This window comes from Schistocerca serialis, chromosome 7 (genome assembly GCF_023864345.2).
Source record: "Schistocerca serialis cubense isolate TAMUIC-IGC-003099 chromosome 7, iqSchSeri2.2, whole genome shotgun sequence".
Classification (NCBI taxonomy): Eukaryota; Metazoa; Arthropoda; class Insecta; order Orthoptera; family Acrididae; genus Schistocerca; species Schistocerca serialis.
This window is the reverse complement of record NC_064644.1, coordinates 409,433,087-409,455,943: the sequence shown is the minus strand read 5'-3', so window position 1 is coordinate 409,455,943 and position 22,857 is coordinate 409,433,087.

Sequence of the window (22,857 nt, the reverse complement as noted above, 5' to 3'; positions counted from 1 at the left end):
TGGTAACACATTTCGTGCGCCACCCTGTACATGTAAAGTTTGTTGGAAGTAGCTAACTGTAAGTGCTCTCATTCACAATAAACTAGCCAAGTGCACCACCTTGTTCCTTGTTGGCTTGCTCTTTCCTCAGACCTCAATCCCCTAGACTTCTGGTTGTGGGGACACGTGAAGGAATTGGTCTACGCCACACCAATGAACAGTGTGTGGATGCTACAGTGTGGCTTCTTCAAAGCGTGCGTCATTCCTTACGCCGGAGGGTAGGGAGGTGCATTTCCATGAATGGACGCCACATTCAACACCTCCAGTAAACACGTGTTTATCGCAGAAAATATGCATTTCCGGACCCATGTTTATTGGACTATTTTTCTTTTTTCGATGACCACTACCACCTATCAAAGTACTCGACACTTTTTTTGAATACCTTATATAGATTAGGCAGGAAGAGGACTTCGTATCACAGAAAGAGTTCCTGTTATGACGTGGTTTTGCGAACCCCCTTCGCTCTTAAAGAGAGTAAGAAATGATGCCACTTAGTTATTAATCTGCATCTCTCCCTTAAAGAACCACGATAGTTAAATTGTGCGCGTCGGAATTAGTAAGCGCTCATTTTCGGCCCAGCAATGGATCAATTACTAGGGTAATCGCAGTTTGCATAATTAGAAACGGGGATGATTAGCCGTGAAATGAAATTCAACAGTACGATAACTTCCTGAGTCTATTAGCACAAGTTAGTTGATTTTGTTAAAAACACTAACAAATAACTCAGAAAAAATTACATCAAATGCAACGACTGTAATGATAAATACGAAACAAGCTATAATTGAAGTAACTTATGGTTGAAAAAGTGATGCTAAGTTCAGCTGTCTAACATGTTAAGATTTAGCTGGCTCAAATGCGTGAGTTGACAACAGTGATGATATTCATGCTTGGAATAAGCGATACGGCCGGTGTGGCCGAGTGGTTTCAGGCGCTTCAGTCCGGAACCGCGCTGCTTCTACGGGCGCAGGTTCGAATCCTGCCTCGGGCATGGATGTGTGTGATGTCCTTAGGTTAGTTAGGTTTAAGTAGCTCTAAGTCTAGGGGACTGATTACCTCAGATGTTAAGTCCCATAGTGCTCAGAGCCATTTGAACTAACGCTAAATCACAGTAAGACTCAGTTTTTACAGTTTCTAACACACAATTCAACAAAACGTGACGTTTTCATTTCACAGAACGGGCATATGATTAGTGAAACTGAACAGTTCAAATTTCTTGGTGTTCAGATAGTAAGCAGTCGTGGAAAGCCCACATTCAGGATCTTGTTCAAACACTTAATACTGCCATTTTTACGATTCGAACGGTATCAGAAGGGAGTGATCGTTCGACACGAAAATTAGACTACTTTGCTTATTTTCATTCTCTTATGTCGTGTGGTATTATATTTTGGGGTAACTCTTCCCATTCTAAAAGGATATTTTTGCCTCAAAAACGTTCGGTCCGAGCAATAAGTGGTGTAAGTTCTCGAACCTCTTGTCGAGCCATGTTCACGAGTATGGATATTTTGACATAGGCCTCTCAATATGTCTATATTCTTTACTGTCATTTATTGTTAATAATATTAGTAATATTAGCTTATTCCCAAGAATAATTAACTTTCACTCGGTCAATACTCGGCAGAAAGCAAACCTGCATTTGGATCGGACTTCCTTAACTCTTGTGCAGAATGGTATGCAGTATACTGCTGCATCCACTTTCAGTAAGCTACCACTCTTATTCAAAAATCTTAGCAGTAATCCACGTGCTTTCAAATCGAAACTGAAGAGTTTCCTTGTGGGTCACTCCTTCTATTCTGTCGAAGAGTTCCTCGAAAATTTAGCTGATTCTTGTTGCATTGTTGATTGCGTTTACTTAAACTTATGGACTGACTTTTTTCGGGTTCATAAACATTTATTTTTATCTGTTATTACTTTTATGTAGTAATTTCATGTACTGACACGTTCCATGAACTTGGAGATTTGCTCCTTAATTTGGTCCCACGGAACTTGACGCGTAAATAAAATAAAAATAACATTCTTGTTTGGCGTACGATGCTCAAGTCTCATCCCCATATAAGAGAATGCTATCACGCTGCAAGCATAAATGAGCATTTATGTGGTCACCATAAGGTGTTTGATGTCCCATACTCCTGTGCGGAGCGTCCCGAAAGTATTTGCCGCCTTCCCAGTTCTGGTGTTCATTTTGTCGTGTAGAGAAAGAGGTTTTGACGTCAGCGAACTGAGGTAGCAGAATATGTTGACTGCATTCAACAAGCAGCCATTTGCCGTTATGGTAGTCGTATCTGTTTATCCTTGCGCCATAATCACAGGCTTCTTTACATTCACGGACATGGAGAAGGTTTGCATGCAGCAGACAATTTGTTCACAAGACTTTGAAGGTCGTTTTGAGTATCTCCTATGAGTGCTGCATCGTCAGCGAATAAAAACATATTTACAAGTAGGTTCTCACGAAAACGCTTGGATATGAGGAGCAAGTTTCACGTCAGCCCAGATATGTAGATGTATCCCAGGTTTGTTCCACCGAAATCAGTTTTGAGAAGTAACGAGAAGAAGGGGCCAGTACACAACCGTGATGAACTCCTCTTTGCATAAGAAAAGAAACTGATGTGCTTTCTCCAAATATCACAGCACCCTCCATACCATTGTGAAAAGCCCTGATTGTCTTCACGTTTTTCGGGACACACTTATCTTCATTAGTGAAGTACACCCCTCCTTGCTGGTTGTGTCAAATGCTTTCTTTCGGTCGATAAAAGCATTGAACAATGGTGCTCGTGGTATTTTTCTTGTCTCTGTCGGAGTGTGAAGATCATATCAGTAGTAGATCGCTGGTTCGAAACCCACGTTGAGACTCAGGTTACACACACTCGGCAAGCTTCTTCAGTGCGCCCAGCAGCTCACGGACAAACGCTTCTCCGACGATACTCAGTAGATAAATTCCGTGGCAGCAACTGCAATCACCGCGATCGCCTCTACCTTTTGTATTGAGTGAAGATGTTGGCATCGCGCATATCCTAGGGCACAGTACCCTCAGCCCAACATTTCAATAAAATGTAGAGTATTGTATCTATTGTTTGTTAACTGGGGACCTAGAAACGACGGAGAGGCTCCGCCCCTGCCGCAGCCGCAGTGGTCCACAACCCCACGACGACTACCGCAGTCCACTTCACCCCTCCGCCGCCCCACACCGAACCCAGGGTTATTGTGCGGTTCGGCCCCCGGTGGACCCCCCAGGGAACGTCTCACAGCAGACGAGTGTAACCCCTATGTTTGCGTGGTTGAATAATGGTGGTGTACGCGTACGTGGAGAACTTGTTTGCGCAGCAATCGCCGATATACTGTAACTGAGGCGGAATAAGGGGAATCAGCCCGCATTCGCCGAGGCAGATGGAAAACCTCCTAAAAACCATCCACAGACTGGCCGGTTCACCGGACCTCGACACAAATTCGCCGGGCGGATTCGTGCCGGGGACCAGGCGCTCCTTCCCGCCCGGAAAGCCGTGCGTTAGACCGCACGGGCAACCGGGCGGGCAAATATAGAGTACTGGGAGGCGCGGCGTCAGTTTGATAAGTTCTGCATGGATTTTGTCTGTACCAGGCCATTTCCCGCATTTAAACTGCGCAATGACTCTCTCAAGCTGCTCCTTGGTAGGCACGGCATCCATCTTCTGGCAAGCTGACTGTTGAGGAATTCCTCCTGTTGCTATTTGGCTGATGTTGACCAGATGTAAGTAGAGAATGGAACAGCATTCCATCTCCTTAAGAGGGGAAGTCTTCTCGGGAGTGGGCCCGATGGCCCTTTTGATACCCGAATACATGCTCATGTATACTTGCGCAAAGTTGCTTCCAGTATTTTTTAAATCAGTTATGGACTGTGCGCTGAGCTATTACCTTAGATTTGCTTAGATATCTCTTCTGGGAACGTCAAGGGTCTGAGTGACATTTGATAGTTGGCTGACGCTTAGAATCAAGGAGGGTTTCAAGACATCCGGAACCAATCATCTACTTATATATCCTTTCTCCTTGCATATAATTTGAAACAAAAATTGTATACACACCGCCGCGCGGGATTAGCCGAGCGGTCTAGGGCGCTGCAGTCATGGACTGTGCGGCTGGTCCCGGCGGAGGTTCGAGTCCTCCCTCGGGCATGGGTGTGTGTGTTTGTCCTTAGGATAATTTAGGTTAAGTAGTGTGTAAGCTTAGGGACTAATGACCTTAGCAGTTAAGTCCCATAAGACTTCACACACATTTGAACATTTGTATACACACCAATGTGCTGTTTTGTTCTGTTCCTCGCTGTCGATTTTTTAAAAAAGCAGGAAATTTGTATTTATGGGTTATCAGCTTATGATTATTATACAACGGAATCTGAATCGTACGAAACTTTGTAATCGTACCCGTTCGCAGACTGAAACTGCGGGAAATACTGTCATTGAGGCTACTGTCCTCACAAATAGGCTGGAGAGGTCCCTCTCATACCCCGCTTGCCTGTGATCCCAGCCGATTTGTCCATTCACTTTGTAAGTATCGTGAAGAGAAGGTCGCTATGTGTAAGAAGCGTGAAGCGCACTTTGAACGTCTCCTGATGGCTAAAAGAGCCACGTGCACTTTGAATAAGAAAATGCTATCTGACATTGAAATCAACGTAAAAGATTGGGTCGCCACCAACTGTAGAGGTTGCGCTAAGTCGGATAATTATTTAATTTATTCATAAGAAAAACTCACAAAAGAACTTTCATTGTAAAGTCAGTGATAAAGAATGGGATGTAATTATTAATATGATCCAGGCATGGTTCACGTGAATCAAATATTGAATAAAATAAAGAGTGCGTGAACACTGTGCATAAGAGCAGCTTGCAGCGACATTCCTGAAAACAAGATCTATTCCAAAACATTTGTTGTATATAAAAAGGGACACTAATTATTGGACCTGTGCGCATGGAAACGCTATGGATGGACTAACAAGGAAAACTACAAGGTAAATGGCTTAGGTAACGAAGACGTAACACCGGTACACTGTATAAGATTGCAGGCGAAATTATTTATTCCTTAAAACAGTGATGTAACGCATCTATAGAACTGCTGTTGCCTGGTAACTACGTACAATTGCTTGTGGAATGCTATACGTTTCACAACAGACTCGTGTGCCCACGTGGTTTGCGGAGACACAATTTCTACATACCGTGGCCAAATTTTAGTAACATCAAACCACGCAGTCGCGGAAAATTAATATTTTACAGAGGACACATTTGAATAGACAAATGATGATGGCAGAGGGTCAACAAACTTTAATATTAGCCCATATGGATGTTTTGCACCGGACATAAAGTAATTGTTGTTGTTGTTGTTGTGGTCTTCAGTCCTGAGACTGGTTTGATGCAGCTCTCCATGCTACTCTATCCTGTGCAAGCTTTTTCAGCTCCCAGTACCTACTGCAACATACATCCTTCTGAATCTGCTTAGTGTATTCATCTCTTGGTCTCCCTCTACGATTTTTACCCTCCACGCTGCCCTCCAATACTAAATTGGTGATCCCTTGATGCCTCAGAACATGTCCTACCAATCGATCCCTTCTACTAGTCAAGTTGTGCCACAAACTTCTCTTCTCCCCAATCCTATTCAATACTTCCTCATTAGTTACGTGATCTACCCATCTAATCTTCAGCATTCTTCTGTAGCACCACATTTCGAAAGCTTCTATTCTCTTCTTGCCCAAACTATTTATCGTCCATGTTTCACTTCCATACATGGCTACACTCCATACAAATACTTTCAGAAATGACTTCCTGACACTTAAATCAATACTGGATGTTAACAAATTTCTCTTCTTCAGAAACGCTTTCCTTGCCATTGCCAGCCTACATTTTATATCCTCTCTACTTCGACCATCATCAGTTATTTTGCTCCCCAAATAGCAAAACTCCTTTACTACTTTAAGTGCCTCATTTCCTAATCTAATTCCCTCAGCATCACCCGACTTAATTAGACTACATTCCATTATCCTTGTTTTGCTTTTGTTGATGTTCATCTTATATCCTCCTTTCAAGACACTGTCCATTCCATTCAACTGCTCTTCCAAGTCCTTTGCTGTCTCTGACAGAATTACAATGTCATCGGCGAACCTCAAAGTTTTTATTTCTTCTCCATGGATTTTAATACCTACTCCAAATTTTTCTTTTGTTTCCTTTACTGCTTGCTCAATATACAGATTGAATAACATCGGGGATAGGCTACAACCCTGTCTCACTCCTTTCCCAACCACTGCTTCCCTTTCATACCCCTCGACTCTTATAACTGCCATCTGGTTTCTGTACAAATTGTAAATAGCCTTTCGCTCCCTGTATTTTACCCCTGCCACCTTTAGAATTTGAAAGAGAGTATTCCAGTCAACATTGTCAAAAGCTTTCTCTAAGTCTACAAATGCTAGAAACGTAGGTTTGCCTTTCCTTAATCTTTCTTCTAAGATAAGTCGTAAGGTCAGTATTGCCTCACGTGTTCCAGTGTTTCTACGGAATCCAAACTGATCTTCCCCGAGGTTGGCCTCCACCAGTTTTTCCATTCGTCTGTAAAGAATTCGTGTTAGTATTTTGCAGCTGTGACTTATTAAGCTGATAGTTCGGTAATTTTCACATCTGTCAACACCTGCTTTCTTTGGGATTGGAATTATTATATTCTTCTTGAAGTCTGAGGGTATTTCGCCTGTCTCATACATCTTCCTCACCAGATGGTAGAGTTTTGTCAGGACTGGCTCTCCCACGGCCGTCAGTAGTTCCAATGGAATATTGTCTACTCCGGGGCTTTGTTTCGACTCAGGTCCTTCAGTGCTCTGTCAAACTCTTCACGCAGTATCATATCTCCCATTTCATCTTCATCTACATCCTCTTCCATTTCCATAATATTGTCCTCAAGTACATCGCCCTTGTATAGACCCTCTATATACTCCTTCCACTTTTCTGCTTTCCCTTCTTTGCTTAGAACTGGGTTTCCATCTGAGCTCTTGATATTCATACAAGTCGTTCTCTTATCTCCAAAGGTTTCTTTAATTTTCCTGTAGGCGGTATCTATCTTACCCCTAGTGAGATAGGCCTCTACATCCTTACATTTGTCCTCTAGCCATCCCTGCTTAGCCATTTTGCACTTCCTGTCAATCTCATTTTTGAGACGTTTGTATTCCTTTTTGCCTGTTTCACTTACTGCATTTTTATATTTTCTCCTTTCATCAATTAAATTCAATATTTCTTCTGTTACCCAAGGATTTCTACTAGCCCTCGTCTTTTTACCTACTTGATCCTCTGCTGCCTTCACTACTTCATCCCTCAAAGCTACCCATTCTTCTTCTACTGTATTTATTTCCCCCATTCCTGTCAATTGCTCCCTTATGCTCTCCCTGAATCTCTGTACAACCTCTGGTTCTTTTAGTTTATCCAGGTCCCATCTCCTTAAATTCCCACCTTTTTGCAGTTTCTTCAGTTTTAATCTACAGGTCATAACCAATAGATTGTGGTCAGAGTCCACATCTGCCCCTGGAAATGTCTTACAATTTAAAACCTGGTTCCTAAATCTCTGTCTTACCATTATATAATCTATCTGATACCTTTTAGTATCTCCAGGGTTCTTCCATGTATACAACCTTCTTTCATGATTCTTAAACCAAGTGTTAGTTATGATTATGTTGTGCTCTGTGCAAAATTCGACCAGGCGGCTTCCTCTTTCATTTCTGTCCCCCAATCCATATTCACCTACTATGTTTCCTTCTCTCCCTTTTCCTACACTCGAATTCCAGTCACCCATGACTATTAAATTTTCGTCTCCCTTCACAATCTGAATAATTTCTTTTATTTCATCATACATTTCTTCAATTTCTTCGTCATCTGCAGAGCTAGTTGGCATATAAACTTGTACTACTGTAGTAGGTGTGGGCTTCGTATCTATCTTGGCCATAATAATGCGTTCACTATGCTGTTTGTAGTAGCTTACCCGCATTCCTATTTTCCTATTCATTATTAAACCTACTCCTGCATTACCCCTATTTGATTTTGTGTTTATAACCCTGTAGTCACCTGACCAGAAGTCTTGTTCCTCCTGCCACCGAACTTCACTAATTCCCACTATATCTAACTTCAACCTATCCATTTCCCTTTTTAAATTTTCTAACCTACCTGCCCGATTAAGGGATCTGACATTCCACGCTCCGATCCGTAGAACGCCAGTTTTCTTTCTCCTGATAACGACATCCTCTTGAGTAGTCCCCGCCCGGCGATCCGAATGGGGGACTATTTTACCTCCGGAATATTTTACCCAAGAGGACGCCATCATCATGTAATCATACAGTAAAGCTGCATGCCCTCGGGAAAAATTACGGCTGTAGTTTCCCCTTGCTTTCAGCCGTTCGCAGTACTGGCACGGCAATGCCGTTTTGGTTATTGTTACAAGGCCAGATCAGTCAATCATCCAGACTGTTGCCCTTGCAACTACTGAAAAGGCTGCTGCCCCTCTTCAGGAACCACACGTTTGTCTGGCCTCTCAACAGATACCCCTCCGTTGTGGTTGCACCTACGGTACGGCTATCTGTATCGCTGAGGCACGCAAGCCTCCCCACCAACGGCAAGGTCCATGGTTCATGGGGGGGGATAAAGTAATTAGACAAAGAAAATTCACAAATAAGCAAAAATTACAAAGATTCGGAAAAGATTAGAATGCACACACTCAGTTGCAGGCACACAAACATCTACACTGAACCGGGGGCGCTTCAACATATACAACACCTTTGTGCTACAGTCTTCTTACAGATCAAAGTCAAGTCTGCATTAGGAATCAAACTGAAAGTCTGCAAAATCCTTGCATTCCTTGCTGCGACCCAGCAAATCAATCTTTATAAGATGAAACGCGAGACCAAAAGTTAAAAGCTCCCATCTTGCTATGAGACAACGCGCCACGCAGTTAAGTCAACTCACCCATCTTCGAAGAGACTTCGGCTGCAGACCCTCGGCGGGCTGGAAGCATACTGGCCCTCTCACACACTCCAACGTCCCCACGCTACCCCGTAGCTTGGAAAACCCAGAGATGAGGCTTCCGTCACCAACCTAATACCGGTAACTTTGACACAAGGGGAGCAAACCTCTTTACCTACCCGAAAACTGCAAGGGTTGGCCACTCTGTACGGCCACCGCTGATTCTCTGCAGCAGACTAAACCACCGTATAGCAACATGAAACACACCACATTCATTCACTCACGCAGGCCAGGGAGTTGTGCATCATTGGGAAGCAAAAAAAATGATAATGAAAGAGGACTACAGGACCCTTTCAAGTTTAAGCTACTTCAATTCCCACCCAAGGCTTCTTTTTCAGTAACAATAAACAAGAAGGTGGACAGAGAGGAGATAAAGAGAAGGGAAAGGAGTAGCTGGATTGAGAGTGACGTGGGGGGGGGGGGGATGGACAGAGGAGGTGGAGGGATTAGAACGTATATCAATTTCCCTTACATACTTAGCAATTGCGAAGTACTGTTAGGTTCGCTAGTAGGAAACAAAAGCAAACACAAGATGTTCTGAGGTTCGTTTAACTCTCAGTGTCTACTGCAAAGACGGGAAGCACACCACTGAGTTGATTGTGACAGGCATTTAGGCGAATGAAATAAACGTGTACGGCGTGTCCGTGTTTTTAACTGCGTGCTGAATAGCTTATAGGTGGATTAGCGTGACAGCGGGGGTCGCGCGTTAATGCGCTGGCGTCGCCTGCTCCTTTGCCGGCTGCGCGAGTGCAGATGGCCGGCAGGTTGTTTTGCGGACCCGGTACTGTATCTTATTGCCATTTGGCGCTATTGACATAGGCCGACGTGAATAATTCATGGCGCGGCCGGAGCTGCTGTGATTACAAGGGGGCGGTGTGGCTGCTAGCGGGGTGGTGCGCGGCAATCGCCTGAGCAAACACGGGCGGGGTAGCGCCCGTCTGCTCACTTGTGTCCGCCTTCAGAAGCGACGCCCAGCCCGTACCTGGGGTGTGGGTCCTGCTTAACCACCCCACAAGCCGTCTGCTTTCGTCACAGCTCCGACTCCCGTGCGATACGGCCGCAGCGACACCGCTACATAAGTAGGGTGTGTAAGAATTCAATCTCCAGAACGACAGGAAACGTTGGTGCTTAAGTTCGTAACGTTTTTTTTCTGCATTTAGGTACCGGCTCTATTCAAAAAATTCCGGACCTTTGTTCACAAAAATTTACTGCGTTTACTTTTTACTCACTGTGCGTGGTCTCCTTCGAAATAACTCTGCTCCACAATTAATACACCGTTTCCAATGCCGCTCCACTTTCGGAAGCATTCTTGGTACGCCTCTTTTGGACCGCACGAAGTGCCGTCAACGAATTTTCTGTACATAACTCTTTCAAATTCTGACGGTGGCAGGCGTAAAATACAGGGAGCGAAAGGCTATTTACAATTTCTACAGAAAGCAGATGGCAGTTACAAGAGTTGAGGGACATGAAAGGGAAGCAGTGGTTGGGAAGGAAGTGAGACAGGGTTGTAGCCTATCCCCGATGTTATTCAATCTGTATATTGAGCAAGCAGTGAAGGAAACAAAAGAAAAATTCGGAATAGGTATTAAAATCCATGGAGAAGAAATAAAAACTTTGAGGTTCGCCGATGACACTGTAATTCTGTCAGAGACAGCAAAGGACTTGGAAGAGCAGCTGAACGGAATGGACAGTGTCTTGAAAGGAGGGTATAAGGTGAACATCAACAAAAGCAAAACGAGGATAATGTAATGTAGTCGAATTAAGTTGGGTGATGCTGAGGGAATTAGATTAGGAAATGAGACACTTAAAGTAGTCAAGGAGTTTTGCTGTTTGGGGAGCAAAATAACTGATGATGGTCGAAGTACAGAGGATATAAAATGTAGACTAGCAATGGCAAGGAAAGCGTTTCTGAAGAAGAGAAATTTGTTAACATTGAGTATAGATTTGTCAGGAAGCCGTTTCTGAAAGTACTTGTATGGAGCGTAGCCATGTATGGAAGTGAAACATGGACGATAAGTAGTTTGGACAAGAAGCGAATAGATGCTTTCGAAATGTGGTGCTACAGAAGAATGCTGAAGATTAGATGGGTAGATCATGTAACTAATGTGGAGGTATTGAATAGAATTGGGGAGAAGAGAAGTTTGTGGCACAACTTGACTAGAAGAAGGGATCGGTTGGTAGGACGTGTCCTGAGGCGTCGAGGGATCACAAATTTAGCATTGGAGGGCAGCGTGGAGGGTAAAAACCGTAGAGGGAGACCAAGAGATGAATACACTAAGCAGATTCAGAAGGATTTAGGTTGCAGTAGATACTGGGAGATGAAGGAGCTTGCACAGGATAGATTAACATGGAGAGCTACTTCAAACCAGTCTCAGGACTGAAGACCACAACAACAACAACAACATGAAGATGGTATCTACTCTTTCCGCCATGTTCGAGGTGGACGTCCGATGACACTCGTTCAGGTTCTTTGTTGGTCCGTTCAAAATGGTTCAAATGGCTCTGAGCACTATGGGACTTAACATCTTAGGTCATCAGTCCCCTAGAACTTAGAACTACTTAAACCTAACTAACCTAAGGACATCACACACATCCATGCCCGAGGCAGGATTCGAACCTGCGACCGTAGCGGTGGCGCGGTTCCAGACTGTAGCGCCTAGAACCGCTCGGCCACCCTGGCCGGCACTTATATCAGCGCCTGTTTGCAGCTAGGGGTATTCATTTCATTGGGATACGAATTTTCTTTTATCTCGTCTATCGTTGCAAATCTTCGTCCTTTTAGCTCAGAATTCAACTTTGGAAATAAAAAAACACGTCCGCAGGGCCCAGGTCTGGAGAGTAAGGAGGATGAGGCAGCACAGTGATTTCGTTTTTTGTGCAATAGTCATGTACCATCGGGGATGAATGTGCGGGTGCGTTATCGTGATGCAAGAGCCATGAATTTCCTCACCACATTTCAGACTGTTTCCATCCAAATGAAATGTTACATTCTTCTGCAATCTCTCGGACAGCCTGTCTTCGATTGGCACGCACGATTTCCTTGACGTTCCTGAATGAGCGTAGTAGGTATACATCGAAGGGCGTCCTGAACGAGGGTCATCTTTAACATCCGTCCGGCCTTTCTTGAACCGTGTGAACCATTTGTACCACCGAGTACGGCTTAAGCACTAACCATCGTAGACTTCATCATTTGGTGTGTCTCTGTAAAGTTTTTCTTGAGTTTTAAGCAAAATTTAATACAGACGCGTTGCAGGATTCAATCTGCGGCCGTAGCGGTCGCGCGGTTCCAGACTGTAGCGCCTAGAACCGCTTGGCCACCCCGGCTGGCTTTTAAGGAGGATCGTTTTGACATTACTGACCGTCCATGTTCTCGTGGTTTGAGGAAGAGCGTTTAAGCCGGCCGAGGCTACCGAGCGGTTCTAGGCGCTTGTCTGGAAAAATGCGGCTGCTCCGCAGGTTCGAATCCTGCCTCGGGCATTGATGTGTGTGCTGTACTTAGGTTAGTTAGGTTTAAGTAGTTCTAAGTCTAGGGGACTGCTGACCTCAGATGTTAAGTCCCATAGTGCTCAGAGCCATTTGAACCATTTTGAACAAAATAGGCAGAGGGAATCACTGGGGAGTTTCAGAGTACTGCCAGCAGTCTAGCTACAGTAACTGTACGCACGGAGTTCAAAATAATGGGGTACAATACTCGAGTAACTCCACATAAGCCACAGCTCCTGCACTCGTTGCTAAGGGATACTTGAAGGGGTGCAAAGAGCGACGCTAATGGACAGTGGATGACTGCAGACGAGTGATCTGGAGTTTTGAATGACGGCATGCCCTATGGCAATCTGATGGAAGGGTTTGGCGGATGCCTGAGGGGCGCTACCTGCTGTCATCTGCCAGCAGTGAAGTACGGAGGTGCTGGTGTTGTGGTATGGAGGTGTTTCTCATGGATAGAGCCTCCTCCGCAATTGTGCTTAAGGAAATGCTGTGGAAGGACCATCGTCGGCGAGTACAAGTGGAGAGAGGTCCCATTCTTCCAATCTTACTGAGATGCACAACGGTGCTGGCATCTTGGTATGGGGGTACAGCGAGACACTGATAAAAGGGGTCATACTTCCAAGTTCTGTGCAAAATTTTTAATCTCTACAACTCGTACCCTCTCAACCTGTGAACTTTCGTTTCGTTTCCTTCTCCCTTTTTGCGCGCTTCACTTATTTTGTCAGCCAGTTTAGCTATAGATCTCTTTCTAAGTTTAAAGGCAAATTCAGCACGTTAGCTACATTCGTACGCAATAAAGTACACAGCAGCGTGCTCTAAACATAAACCGCAGCTCGTGGTCTCGCGGTCGCGTTCTCGCTTCCCGAGCACGGGGTTCCGGGTTCGATTCCCGGCGGGGTCAGGGATTTTCACGTGCCTTGAGATGACTGGGTGTTTGTGTTGTCCTCGTTATTTCATCATTCATGAAAGTGGCGACATTTGACTGAGCAAAAGTTGGGGATTCATGCGGGCGCTGATAACCGTACAGTTTAGAGCCCCACAAACCAACCATGATCATCATCATCATCATCTAAACTCATAGTGACTCCTATTTTTCACTGTAAACTATTCGAGTTTTATGTCGAGGGTTATTTAATGTCTAAATACACCGATCAGCCAGAACATTATGACCACCGACCTACTATCGATATAAACCAGTCCAGGCGGCAGCAGCGTCACCTATCGAGGAACGACTGCTAGTCAGACACATGCACGGTGCCTGTAGCACCAGTCAGCCTACTGTCCGTGGTTAGAATGGGGAAGCCGCGTGATATGAGTTTGACCGAGGGCAAATTGAGATGGCCAGAGACTCGGCACGAGCATTTTGGAAACTGCACGACTTGTCGAGTGTTCGACGAGGCTGTGGTGAGTGCCTTCAACACGTCCCGAAACCAATGTGAAACCACGTCAAGAAGTCGTGTGGTTGGATGGCTGATGTCGGACGTCGTAGGCTGGGCACACTGGTAAAACAGGACAGGCGGCGAACTGTGGCGGAACTAACATCAGACTTTACTGCTGGGCAGAGTACAGGTGTGTGTGAACGCACAGTGCACCGAACACTCCCAACGACGGACCTCCGCTGCCGACAACCCAGGCATGTGCCAATGTTAACAGAACGACATCGGCAACTACGAATGAAATGGGCAACTGTCCATCAGCACTGGACGTTGGCGCAGTAGAAGAATGTTACATGGCCAGATTAATCCCGATACCTTCATCATCATGCCAATGGGAGGGCGCGAATCAGTTCTCTTCCAGGGGAACCACGCGTTGACACCTTTGCTGTGGGACGAAGACAAGCTGCCGGGGACACCATTGTGCTGTGGGAAACATTCACTTGGACATCCATGGCTCCAGTGGAGCTCGTGCAAGGCACCATGACGGTCAAGGAATATCGTACACTGGTACAGACTACGTACACCCCTTCATGACGAACATATTTTTCGACAGCAATGACATTTTTCAGCAATATAATGCGCCATGTCACAAGGCCAGGAGTGTGATGGAATGGTTCGCGGAACACATTGGCGAGTTCCAATTGATGTGCTGGTCCCCCCAACTCGCCAGATCAGGACGCAGTCTAACACATCTGGGATGTGACTGAACGTGGCGTCAGAGCTCGTTGCTTCCCTCCCCAGAATTTACAGGTATTAGGTGACTGCTTCCATCCCACGATGCGTTGCCGCTGTTACGCGTGCCAAAGGTCGACAGACCAGCCATTAGGTAGGAGGTTATAATGTTCTGACTGATCAGTTAGGCTATAGGACCCAAAAGAATCTCTCTCTCTCTCTCTCTCTCTCTATTTTTTTTTTTTTTTAATGGTTCAAATGGCTCTGAGCACTATGGGACTTAACATCTGAGGTCATCAGTCCTCTAGAACTTAGAACTACTTAAACCTAAGGACATCACACACATCCATGCCCGAGGCAGGATTTGAACCTGCGACCGTAGCAGTCGCGCGGTTCCGGACTGAAGCGCTTAGAGCCGCTCGGCCACCGCGGCCGGCAATCTTATTTTTCCGAGTGGTTACTTCAGAATCGTTTTAGGAAGACTGCAAAACAGCCGTTGTATTTGCATTGTTACTGCTGGACCGACTGACGGATTAACCAGCGTTCTCTGTGTGCACCTGGCGGGCGCATGTAACTGCGGTAGGCCACGTGAAAAGTCAACACGCCGACTACAGGCTTCTTGTGCTCTGACGCTGTTGTTGTTGTTGTTGTTGTTGTTGTTGTTGGTGGTGGTGGTGGTGGTGGTGGTGGTGGTCGTCGTCGTCGTCTGAAGACTGGTTTGATGCAGGCCCCCACGCTACCCTATCCTGTGCAAGCCTCTTTGTCTGCAGCGTCAGATCCTTTTGTACCTGCTTACTGTAATCATCCATTGGTCTCGCCCTAAATTTTTTTACCCCCCACACTCCCGTCCAACATTAAATTGATGATGTCTTGGTACCTCAGGACGTTTCTTGTCAACCGATCCGTTCTTTGTCAGGTTGTGCCATACATTTATTTTCTGTCCAGTTGGATTCTGCACCTCATTTGTTCAGCACTATTCTGTAGCACCATATTTCAAAGGCTTCTAGTCTCTTCTAGTCAGATCTGCTCGTCGACACCGCTTCATTTCCGTACAAGGCTACGTCCTAGATAGATACTGTCACAAATAACATCCTGACTCTTAAATTTATATTCCATGTTAAGAAATTTCTCTTTTCCGGGAATGTTTTTCTTCTTGTTGCCACTCTACATTTAATATTATCTCTAGTTATTTTGCTGCCCAAATAGCAAAATTCGTCTACTATTTCTAGCTTCTCATTTTCTAATCTAATTCGGGCAGCATCACCTGACTTAATTGAATTACATTCCATTACGCTTTTTTTGGAAGAGGATGTAGATGAAGATGAACTGGGAGATACGATACTGCGTGAAGAGTTTGACAGAGCACTGAAATACCTGAGACGAAACAAGACCCCGGGAGTAGACAACATTCCATTAGAACTACTGACGGCCTTGGGAGAGCCAGTCCTGACAATACTCTACCATCTGGTGAGCAAGATGTACGAGACAGGCGAAATACCCTCAGACTTCAAGAAGAATATAATAATTACAATCCCAAAGAAAGCAGGTGTTGACAGATGTGAAAATTACCGAACAATCAGTTTAATAAGTCACAGCTGCAAAATACTAACGCGAATTATTTACAGACGAATGGAAAAACTAGTAGAAACCGACCTCGGGGAAGATCAGTTTTGATTCCGTAGAAATGTTGGAACACGTGAGGCAATACTGACCTTACGACTTATCTTAGAAGATAGATTAAGGAAAGGCAAACCTACGTTTCTAGCATTTATAGACTTAGAGAAAGCTTTTGACAATGTTGACTGGAATACTCTCTTTCAAATTCTAAAGGTGGCAGGGGTAAAATACAGGGAGCGAAAGGCTATTTACAATTTGTACAGAAACCAGATGGCAGTTATAAGAGTCGAGGGGCATGAAAGGGAAGCAGTGGTTGGGAAGGGAGTGGGACAGGACTGTAGCCTCTCCCCGATGTTATTCAATCTGTATATTGAGCAAGCAATAAAGTAAACAAAAGAAAAATTTGGAGTAGGCATTAAAATCCAGGGAGAAGAAATAAAAACTTTGAGGTTCGCCGATGACATTGTAATTCTGTCAGAGACAACAAAGGACTTGGAAGAGCAGTTGAACGGAATGGACAGTGTCTTGAAAGGAGGATATAAGATGAACATCAACAAAAGCAAAACGAGGATAATGGAATGTAGTCGAATTAAGTCGGGTGATGCTGAGGGAATTAGATTAGGAAATGAGACACTTAAAGTAGTAAAGGAGGTTTGCTATTTAGGGAGTAAAATAACTGATGATGGTCGAAGTAGAGAGGATATAAAATGTAGACTGGCAATGGCAAGGAAATCGTTTCTGAAGAAGAGAAATTTGTTAACATCGAGTATAGATTTAAGTGTCAGGAAGTCGTTTCTGAAAGTACTTGTATGGAGCGTAGCCATGTATGGAAGTGAAACATGGACGATAAGTAGTTTGGACAAGAAGCGAATAGATGCTTTCGAAATGTGGTGCTACAGAAGAATGCTGAAGATTAGATGGGTAGATCACGTAACTAATGTGGAGGTATTGAATAGAATTGGGGAGAAGAGAAGTTTGTGGCACAACTTGACTAGAAGAAGGGATCGGTTGGTAGGACGTGTCCTGAGGCGTCGAGGGATCACGAATTTAGCATTGGAGGGCAGCGTGGAGGGTAAAAATCGTAGAGGGAGACCAAGAGATGAATACACTAAGCAGATTCAGAAGGATGTAGGTTGCAGTAGATACTGGGAGATGAAGGAGCTTGCACAGGATAGATTAACATGGAGAGCTGCATCAAACCAGTCTCAGGACTGAAGACCACAACAACAATAACAACGCTTTTTTTCTTTTGTTGATGTTTATATAATAATTTCTTTTCAAGACGCTAGCCGTTCCATTCATCTGTACTTCCAAGCCCTTTGTTGTCTCTTGCATAATTACTATATCTTCGGCAAACCTCAAAAGTTTTTTTCCCCTGAACTTAACAGCCTTTCACAAATTTTCTTTGGGCTTCTTTGCGGCTTGCTCACTGCACAGCTTGAATGACATTGCGGTTAGGCTACAAACCTGTCTCATTCCCTTCTCAAACATTGATTTCCTTCGACCCTTCTAACTGTATTCTGTACAAGTGGTGAATAATTTTACGCTCCCTATATTTTATCTTTGCTACCTTCAGAATTTGGAAGTGTGTGTTCCAGCCAACATTGTCAAAAACTTTCTCTAAATCTACAAACTCTATAAATGTAGATTTACCCTAATTTAACCTTTCGTTTAGGATAAGTGACAGCGTGAGTATTGCCTCACGTTTTACTTCATTTCGCTGGAACCGCAACTGATCTTCCCCAAGGTCGGCTTCTACCACTTCTTCCATTGTTGTGTAAAAAATTTCCGACTGGGTAATATACGCACCTGTCAGCGTCTGCTATCTTTGGAATTCGAGTTACGAAATTCTTCCTGAAGTCTGGGCGTATTTAGCATGTCTCATACACTATGTGATCAAAAGTATCCTGACACCACCAAAAACATACGTTTTTCATATTAGGTTTATTGTGATGCCAACTACTGCTACGTACTCCATATTAGCGACCTCAGTAGTCATTAGACATCGTGAGAGAGCAGAATGGGACGCTCCGCGGAACTCACGGACTTCGAACGTGGTCAGTTGGGTCTCGCTTGTGTCGTACGTCTGTACGCAAGTTTCTACACTCCTAAACATCCCTAGGTCCCCTGTCTCCGATGTGATAGTGAAGAGAAAACGTGAAGGGACACGTACAGTCTGTCGACTGATAGACAGCCGACATTTGTAGAGTGTCGTAATGTGTAATAGGCAGACATCTATCAAGACCATCACATTCCAGACTGCATCAGAATCCACTGCACGTAGTATGACAGTTCTGCGGGAGTTGAGAAAACTTGGATTTCATGGTCGAGCGGCCGCTCATAAGCACACATCACACCGGTAAATGCCAAACGACGCCTCAAAATGGTTCAAATGGCACTGAGCACTATGCGACTTAACTTCTGAGGTCATCAGTCGCCTAGAACTTAGAACTAATTAAACCTAACTAACCTAAGGACATCACACACATCCATGCCCGAGGCAGGATTCGAAACTGCGACCGTAGCGGTCACGCGGTTCCAGACTGAAGCGCCTAGAACCGCACGGCCACCAAACGACGCCTCGCTTGGTGTAAGGTTGCGTAAGCATTGGACGATTGGACAGTGGAGAAACGTTGTGTGAAGTGACGAATCACGGTACACAATGTGGTGATACAATGGCATGGTGTGGGTATGACGAATGCCCGGTGAACGTCATCTGCCATCGTGTGCAGTGCCAACAGTAAAATTCGAAGGCGGTGGTGTTATGGTGTGGTCCTGTTTTTCATGTAGTGGGCTTGCACCCCTTGTTGTTTTGCGTGGCACTCCCACAGCACAGGCCAACATTGATGTTTTAATCACCTTCTTGCTTCCCACTGTTGACGAGCATTCGGGGATGGCGATTGCATCTTTCAATACGATCGAGCCCCTGTTCATAATGCACAGCCTGTGGCGGAGTGGTTACATGACAATAATGGACTGGTCTGCACAGAGTCCTGACCTGAATCCTGTAGAAACACCTTTGGGAGTTTTTGGAATGCCGACTTCGTGCCAGGCCTCACTGACCGACGTCGATACCTCTCCTCAGTGCAGCACTCCGTGAAGAATGGGCTGCCATTCCCCAAGAAACCTTCCAACATCTGATTGAACGTATGCCTGTGAGAGTGGAAGCTGTTATTAAGGCTAAGGGCGGGCCAAAACCATACTGAATTCCAGCATTACCGATGGAGGGCGCCACGAACTTTGTCATTTTCAGCCAGGTGTCCAGATACTTTTGATCACAAAGTGTACATCTGTTCTCTCTCCTATGGGTCATCAGACGTATTTTCTCTGGTGTTTCGGCAGATATTTGCAATTTCGTTTTTGCAACGAGTAGCTAGTGTCAGTCGAAACAAATTCTCCTCGTCACATCTTTCATAGGACGCCCAGCGGCAACGCAACGCGTCGTTTGTTTCCCGTTTCAAACAAAATAGTTTTTAAATAGGAATTTTACGTGCTCATTCGATATAGTGCTACCAGATTGGTCTAGCACCATATTCGTCAAGTGGTATATATTAACAGGAAGAATAAAACACGAAGAATAATCAGTACTCCAGCAGCAATTGAGCAGCGCGCTTCTGCGTGGAGTTGGTAGTCAGAGTGGGCCAGGGCGGTAAAACGAATATCGCGTTGGAATAATTTGGAACCGGTCTGTTGAATGCGCAAGTAAAATTTCATTTTAAAAGTAATTTTGTTTGCCGGCCGCAGTGGCCGAGCGGTTCTAGGCGCTTCAGTCCGGAACCACGTGGCAACTACGGTCGCAGGTTGGAATCCTGCCTCGGGCATGGATATGTGTGATGTCCTTAGGTTAGTTAGATTTAAGTAGTTCTAAGTCTAGGGGACTGATGACCTCAGATGTTAAGTCCCATAGTGCTTAGAGCCATTTGAGCCATAATTTTAAATGTTTTTTATTCCTGTCTCTGATCACAATATCAATTCTTTAGACGATGACCGGTTTCAGTCCGTAATGACTATCCTCAGATCCTTTTGATACCGTGTCCTAAAGTGATAAGGCCATAATGAAAACTGTGGTGATTGTATTTGTATGTTTTGTCGATGCCATTATGGCCTTATCACTTTAGGACATGGTGTAAAAAGGATCTGAGGATGGTCATTACGGACTGAAACCGGTCATCGTCTAAAGAATTGATATTGTGATCAGAGACTGGAATAAAAAACATTTGACAGTATTGGATCACTGTTTGTGTACGCGATTATGTCGCAGTTGGTGAAATCATAATTTTGTTTGTAACAGGAAACAAATCGACGCTTTCCATACGCTGGGCGTCAGATGGAAGACGTGATTAGAGGTATTTGTTTGGCCTGACTGCACGTTGCAAAAACAAAGTTGCAAATACCTGCCAAGGCTCCGGGGAAAGGTGTCTGAAGATTCTTAGGAGAGAAACCCTGTACTTCGCACACACCGCGTTGAGTAGCTTTGTAATTGCTGGGTCTCTTAAGTGTCAGATTATACAAGCTACATCCTCTAGGCTGACGTTGCGGGACGTACAAGTCTGGCGGAAAACGCGCTCTGCTATTTGAACGGGAAGTGGGAGAATTCGAGTAGGGGAATTACTGCATCGTTGCTCGGCCGTTTCTAGGCTGCGAGGTTGGCGTCTGTCCAGCGATGCGTGTGCATGGTGTGTGTGGACTACCGGGTTGGAAAGCGAACCAAAGGTGGCGCGAGGTGAGTTTTGACCTTTGGGCAAACGCGACGCAGGTCTGGGCGTGTTTTCTGTGGAGGCTGGGAGCCGCGCCTGCCGTGGCTTTGCGACGCGACGCGACGGCAGCGGAGGGCGCGCACCGCATGCCGGTTTGAAGCGGCTGTTGGCTCAACTCATCAGCGAGTTTTACGCGGCGGCTTGGCGCTGCACTGCGCGGCGCGCGGCGCTGTTGACACTGCTAATTGCGACCCTTTGGTGCTGGCGGCGCGCGGTTCGGCCCCGTGACTCGCTCCCTCCGCTCTGCACACGGCCCTGCCCCCCACCCCAACTCTCTTCACTGCCGCCGCTGTCAGCTTCGTCCGTATAAAAATAAAATACGCTTCCCCCTGTTTAAACTTCCGGCACGCGCGCTCCTGCCAAGCTGCAACAATCCATCTAAAAAAATTTGGAAAAAAAGGTCGAGGCAATATTGACGGTTAATAAAATCTTCTACAGCTTCCATTCACGTCAAATGGTTAAAATTTCCACGAGTTATTGGCCGGATATTCCTCGGCCACTGTGAAGTGGTAACTGATTGTCTGTGAAGGGGCTTGACACCTTCGGTGTCACTGTGCAGTTATCTGTCGAAGTCAATGATCCGTGCAGGTGGCTGACCTGAAGATGTATATCTTCGGGGGCTATTGGAAAAGCAAGGTCCGATAGGACGCGTATGCAAACGACAGTGAAAATACCATGAAGCTTTGCACAGATGTGTTTTTTTTTTTTTTTTTATCTCACTTTGTTCGCTTTTGTTCGTTGCATCTGCTCGTGGCGGACGTCATAAGACATCCGTTCAAGTTCGTTGTTGATCGATTAGCTCAGTTTTTTTTTATTACGGAGGGCTGCTAATCCTCTGACCGAACATACTGAGCTACCGTGTCGGGTGATGTGTTGCGTACTGTCCCTAGTACGCTTATCGATCAAATGTTTTCGGTTCCCATTGGAGAGGCACGTCCTTTCGTCTACTAATCGCACGGTTTTGCGCTGCGGTCGCAAAACACATACACTAAACTTATTATGGTGAACAGAGACGTCAATGAACGAACGGACAGATCATAACTTTGCGAAAATAAAGAAAGTAATCTTTTGACTCGAGGGAAGACTTGAACCATGGACCTCTCACTCCGTAGCTCCTCACGCTAACCACGGCGCTCCTGAGCTCACATTATCCTTGATGTTGCGTATGTTGCGCATGGACTACTCAGTTTGTATATTTTGCTTATTTTTTTCATAGTTCCACACAACGTGTTCCTGTTTTCTCGATTGATCTGTGCTCAGTTTTTCAAGGCCTATCCACTGTGCCAACTTACAACTAAATCTGAGGGGGGGTGCGATGGGGAGGTTCCCTTGTGAGCACGCAGTTAGCACTTAAAGATCTATGGAATAATTGTGTCTCCCGGGAAGCATGGGTCGTGCTGCGAAATTTCGGCTGATCTCGCGCAACCCCATGTAACGTACCTGCCATGCACTTACTTCTTCGTGGCAAGTCTCGGCCGCACGCTGCAGGAGTATTGAGGATGTTCCTGTGACGTTTTCGATGGGAAATGTTTGATCATCCACTATACAGCTCGGACTTGGCACCCTCTTATGTTCATCTCCGCTCATGAACCACTGGCTATGAGGATACGAGGTCTGTCTAAAAAAGTATACGACCTTTGGCCACAAAAAATATTTCGAATACCTAACGGGGTTGAGGGACATGAAAGGGAAGCAGTGGTTGGGAAGGGAGTAAGACAGGGTTGTAGCCTCTCCCCGATGTTATTCAATCTCTATATTGAGCAAGCAGTAAAGGAAACAAAAGAAAAATTTGGAGTAGGTATTAAAATCCATGGAGAAGAAATAAAAACTTTGAGGTTCGCCGAT